Source organism: Mustela lutreola, chromosome 3 (genome assembly GCF_030435805.1).
Source record: "Mustela lutreola isolate mMusLut2 chromosome 3, mMusLut2.pri, whole genome shotgun sequence".
NCBI classification, from domain to species: Eukaryota; Metazoa; Chordata; class Mammalia; order Carnivora; family Mustelidae; genus Mustela; species Mustela lutreola.
The window spans coordinates 133387751-133394325 of NC_081292.1; positions in this window are offsets into that span (position 1 = coordinate 133387751).

Here is a 6575-nt window from a genome sequence, read left to right on the forward strand (position 1 = left end):
GTAAGTAGCAGAGCTGGGCCTCAGATGCTCTTATTTTTATTTCCCAAGTTATATGTTTTCCACCACTGTAAATGCTGATAAAAAGATCAATGCATCTTGACATTTTTTAAAAAAACATAGTATCAGGCATGGACTGGGTTACTCATGTTTTTTTCTTAAACTGAGGTCTACCGACTGCATGCCAGAAAGTGTATATGATATAGTTCCAATTCTGATCCCAAGTACCGCTGTTTTTATTTTTCAGTTTTCCTTGCCTACAAAATTAAAGTTTCAATGGAATGATTCTTATAGAGGAGGAGCAGGTAAATAAACAATTAAAGTGATTCTTTTGGTATTAACGGTTTGATTTGTTTAGCATTAGTAGTTTAAAGATATGGGATTCTCTGTAGAAAACATGGTATTTTCCTCCTGAGTTTCCATCTTCCCTTGCATTTGGAGAGAAGTATGGAGTTCATAGTATTTAACAATGTTAGGAGGAAAGTTGAAATTCAAAGTTGATTGTTGATTGGTTGCCACAAATAAAACCAGACTGACTATGTTCTACTGGGAACTCTTTGTTTCTCACTCTTAGATCTTCCCTTAAGCCCTCCCCCACCAGCATCTTCCACAGACAAGAAAGAACACTATACTATATGACCTAATTCCTCCTGCTTTTCTTTCATTAAATATTTTTATAATGACAGGGATTCAACACATTGAAAGACAACTAATGCAACCATTATTTGTTGGTTCGACTTTGAATGGTGGGTGCTGAGAACTCGAGGAGCTATGAAGAAGGATAGGGTGTGCTCAGGGAAGCTTGCCAGTCCAAAAGGAGAGGATGTGTGGACTGCGGAAGCTAAATCAGAAATGAAAGCAAATGTAGAAAAGAACTTCCCACTAATCTCAAGGCTATGGAGGGGAAATCACCCCTCTTAATAGTGCTGGGGCTGCCCTTCCAAATAGCCAGAACACCCTCCACACACACTACACATCATGAAATGGGACTGAATGTTCTGTAGGGTTGGGTCTTAGGAAAATTTGGGGCATCAGCAGGGGTAGGTTGAATTATACACGAAGCTTAGGATCATTCTGAGATGGTAAATAGTCTATGAAACAGAGAACAAAGTATTTCTTGTCTATACTGGATGGCCAGTAAAGCTAATAAAGTTGATCTGGTTCATTCATTTTATCTCTACATTATTTTGGTGACTCTGGTTGGGAGGATCAAGGTTTCTCTGAGATAAGATCCCTATACTAGTATTAAGAAGAGAATTGGAGGTAAATACTTCTGACTCAACTAGACAAAAGGATAGATGAATGTAAACAAAATCTCTACAGAACTCTTTCCCTGGGACTTATAACTCAAATGATTGATCAGAGCTTTAAAAAGAAGCATGGAGTTCAGAAATCTTATACCTATGAAGACGGCATTGTCCTGTCTGTGAGCATTTATCTCTTTCCCTCTTGTTCGTTCTCCCCTGTTCTGCTTCTCCTCATATTGTTCTGCTCATTAAATCAAATACAGGGCTGTAGGAAGTATGTGCAGAACTGTTAGAAAGCCAAGTATGAAACAAATAGAAGAGATTGACATTCTTTAAGCCCTTTGATCAATATCCCTGAAGCTCATCTAAATTTCTTTCAAATCCCTAGTTCAGACAGTCTTGTCTTTAGCTTCTCTTTTATATACCCAGTACCAATAGCCTGAAACTACTACTTCTAAACTTCCTTAGAAACATTCACTCATTTAAAACAGCCTCCTTAACCCACCTTGAAAAGAGCTCCGAAGTTAGGGCACCTGGATTCAAACTCTTGCTTTGCAACTTACTGGCTGTTTAGCCTGCTCTCCCAAGTTCTGAGATCAGGTGAGTGGAGCTGGGCAGAGCCTGTAGAGCAGTGCCCAGAGCATGGTAGGTGTTTAATAAATACCAGAATTGTTCCACCTTTTATTCTTGAATTCTCCCTTTAAGGTCCACAGTTCTCAAACAGTGCCCCACTGAGTGCTTACCCAGGCAAGAAGAAAAAGTGGCTTCCAAGAGATCTTACACGCTGCCCTGTTCTCGCTCCACCATCTTTAAGATGCCAAACTAAAAAAATTCCCTTCATTCATCCTCAGGTTGAAGACTGAAATCCTCTTTCTTTTCTTCTTCTTCTTAAGCTGATGTGCTTAGAAGTAGCAGGGTCAGGAGACAGGAAGAACACTCACTCATTCAATTAAGGTAAGATTCTGAAAAAAACCACATAATACTCAATTCTACAAAAACTTATATAACTGATAAAAATGTGTTTCCTTCCAAATATGATTTATTTTATTTTTTAAAAAAAGATTTTATTTATTTATTTATTTATTTGACAAACAGAAATCACAAGTAGGCAGAGAGGCAGGCAGAGAGAGGCGAGAAGCAGGCTCCCCACTGAGCAGAGAGCCTGATGTGGGACTCGATCCCAGGACCCTGGGATCATGACCTGAGCCAAAGGCAGAGGCTTTAACCCACTGAGCCACCCAGGTGCCCCAAATATGATTTATTTTGGAAGTCAAAAAACAAGAACAAAACAAAACAAAACAAAAAAACAAGACTCTTCTCTAACCACTTTTAAATACAGAGAATGGTAAACTTATGGGAAGCTTCACATCTTTATGTTGGTTATCTCTATGGGGATATCAACTTCCAGACTGATTCACTTAATCTTCCAGCTTTGGAAGTGGGTTTTTATGTTTTGCTGTTATTCATTGTAAGTAACAGATTATTTCACATAAAGGAACAAAACAAGTAAGCCAATATATATTTTAATGTTATTGGTAAAATTTTGGTCCCCAAGAATGGTTATTGTTCATTGTTTAGGTGAGCAAGAAGACATCTCTTGCAATGATATGTGTTCTCAATATGAGCTAAATTTTGTTAGAGGAGCTTCTTGGTGTTTTTCATTTCCTAGAGAGTTCCAGAAGTACTAAAAGTATATTGAGACAAAGTGTTTATGTTTCAAAAGTGCAGGCTCTGCATTCCAGGCTGCACACTGAGGGTTCTCAAAACAGAGGCGGCTTTAACTGAAGTTGGGAAATAAGGATAAGTCCTAAGGGCTCGGATGAGTACATATTGGAAAAATAGAAGATAACCTATCAGCCAGCTGTAAAAGGGAACAACCTGATTCTAGGGGTTGGCACACCTTTCTGTAAAGGGTTGCATAGTAAATACTTAACACTTAGTAAAGCCTCTGTTGCAAGCTCTGCCCTTGAGGCTTAGAAGCAGGCATTGATAATACATACATGAGTGAACATGGTAGTGTTCTAATAAAATTTTATTTACAAAAACAGGAGGTAGGCTGCTTTTGGCCTTTGGGCTATAGTTTGCCTACCTTTGTCGGTCATCTAATCAAATGTTCACTAACTAGTTTGAATGATTTGATTACTTTTTATACTTAATGAAATAGATAGTTTTGTGGCACAGAGACTTAATTATGGGGAAAGGTTAGATTTGTGCTTAAATAGGACTTTGCCTAGCATTTTGCCATTAGAGAGTGAATCTATTGGGTAGAACATTGTTCTCTTCAGGAATAAAACGCAAGGGCTTGGGAAATATATCAAATTACCATTTTTTAATCAATTAACTAATTAGGACCAAAAAAGTCCCTAGAAGCTGCAGGAGAATACATGGTACCTGGCCTAGGGAATAGGGAATAGGGAATACCATATTTTTTTTTATAAAAAAAGCTAGAAAAGGGAGATGTCAGTTGCCCCCTTTAAGCAATTAATTAGAGGACTCATTTGTTGTTTCCCTGCAAAGGCACAATCGTTAGGATGATCCACCAAGGAAAATTCATATGTAGTACAAGATGGTAGAACCTACAAAAGAAATAAGCCAAAAGGTAATTCTTTTAAAAGTCCTTCAAACTGCTGGTCTCATTTCTCTCTTGCCTCCCCTCCCATTCATTCTAGTTCGGCGTATTGAAAAGTGTTCCTACTGCTAATTATCCCCTCTTTTTAAAGCTGGCATGCCTATAGTAATGAAAAACTATAAATATGGTTGGTAGTTGTCATTTTAAAAAATGTTATTTACTCTTTGCTATTTCCTTAACATATCCATTTAAGTTGCTAAAACTAAGAGAGAGAGAGAGAGAGAGAGAGAAAGAAAGAAAGAAAGAAAAATAAAGACACTAGGAAGTGTTGCCCATGCATTAAAAACCCTGTTGTGTGTTTAACCCACTCACCATAAGCTTGATTTACAACTGCTTTCCCTGCCTGATGAATCCCACATGCCCCATAATTTAAACATCTTAATGTGCCTCTCACTGGAGTCCCTTTTTATTTGAATGTAAATTGATTCTGAAACTGCTCCCAGTCAGAAGTTTGTGTTTGAAATACTGTAGCTTAGAGTCTAATATGGTCATACTAAGGCTCAGTCTGCAAGGTATAGGAATGAGGTTAAATTGCTGGCATAATTAACCTACCTCAGGTTCATTTAACCATCAAATATACACTCCAGCTGACTGTTGAACCTGCCGTAAATAAATAAATGGCAGAGATCCTGAGCCATTCAACAAATGGACTGCAGTTTGTTCGTATAAATACAAAAGAACCTTGAGTTCCTTTCTGGATTTGTGAGTTTATTCTTTTTTTGAGGACTTTAAGGGATTTTCTTTCTATCTTTTAAAGACTTTTTTTAAAAAAAATTTATTTGACACAGAGAGAGAGCGAGAGACAACAGGAGAGTGAACACAAGCCGGGAGAGTGGGAGAGAGAGAAACAGGCTCCCTGCCTGCTGGAGCCCAATGCAGGGCTCTATCCCAAGACCCTGGAATCATGACCTGAGCCGAAGGCAGCCACTTACGGACTGAGCCACCCAGGTGCCCTGGGATTTTCAAAGGAAGGCAAACATGATTCTTGTAGAATTCTAGATCTGAGAGCAAGCCCACTAATTTTTATCTAGTCCAGGTAAAAGCAGATAAAATCTATGTATGACAGTATCACCTACCTCATTCAAAAAGAGTATTCTGAAAGACATTTAATGAGATCCTTTAGTAGATAATTCTGGAATTTAATAATTCCTACTATTGACAAGTTCCACTGCAGGTTTTAGCACAAGGAAATGTCAAATTACATGAAATATTTAGTGACAATTATAAACGTCGTACTTTTTTAAAGTGCTTGTTCAACACCTTACACTTAAATAGCTAGATCAGTAAGTATTTTGGACTTAGGTTGGATATTCTTTTAATAAGTCTTGGTAACATTTAAGGTCCTCCTATTCTCCTTTAAGCTCAGGAAGGGATGTGTTAGCTCCAATTATGCCTGGGTTCAGTTGTTAGCAGTCCTTGGAGACAAACCACAGGCTCTTGACCTGACCCGCTTCTCAGAGCCACAACCTGGAGAGTGGGAAAATGTCTTGTGTGATGAGGCCACTGACCAAAGAACAACAATGACAACAACAAAACATGAATAAATGAGGCAGTGGGCACACAAATGTATCCAAAGACAGGCTTGAGTCTGGAAAATGTCCAGAGTTCCACTGAGCAAGCTAATACACTGACCCTGGTCTAGTGTCAAACAGTCAGAGGCTGTGTTGAAGCACAGATCTTCCTCTAAACACAGAGGATGGTGATTTTTGACCCAGGGAGCCAACCTCTTGAACAACTGTTTTTTGGTTTTTGTTTTTTCTTTTTTCTTTTTTTGGTCTCAAGAAATTAGCTGTGGTCTTAAAAATTCCCAAATCTTGGAACAGATAGAAAGGGCATAACAATTGTTTCCTCTGCACCAGGAATTAGAAGTAGAAACTTCTTCTTAGACTGGGTTTAGAAAGGGAAGGAAAACAAGGCTGCTTTAATTACATGCAAACTTAAATTATAAAATAGCTCTTTACATTTATCTGGCGCAGTTCATCTTAAAAGACACTTTGTCACTTACTCATTCAAGGGCAAATTTTTACTGAGTGCTACTATGCCAGATGCTATGTTTGGTGGTGGGCATTCTTGCATGGTGCCTGCCCCATTGTAACTTGAAACGTGAGGCGGGAAGCAGACAAGACAAGTGACATATTGTGAGAAGTGCTAGGAAGGATAAATAAGATGCAATGATATTAGGGGTGGAGGTGGAGAGGGAGGTGGCAGGGAGCAGGTAACTACCTGCTGAACAAGGGGAGTCATTGAACTCGAATCACTGTGAAACTGATGAGGCTAAGCTTCAGTGTCCTTCACTTGTCCTGGCTTCTTCCGGCGTCCTGACGCATCCCATGATCAGGTGTTTTTGTGACGTTTGCAAATTTAAGATTTTGAAAAATTATTTTTCCATAAAAAAGAATCCCCCCAATTGTGTAAGTTTTAGGGCTTAAAAAGTCTGAGTTTAGGCTTGGTGGTTAGGGAGGCTTCTCTGTGGAGGAAATATTTTAATTGATTCCACCAGGATAAGAAGGAGCCTGCCATGCTTGGTGTGGGGACAGTGGTCCAGGTAGGTCACAGGATCATTTAAAAATTCTGAAGCTGGAAATTGCCTTGTGTTGGAGGACCTGTGGAAGGAGTAGAATGGGGAATGGAGAGAGAAGTGGGGGATAAGGTTGGAGACATTAGCCAGGGCAAACATGGAGGGCCATGGTGGCCATATTATG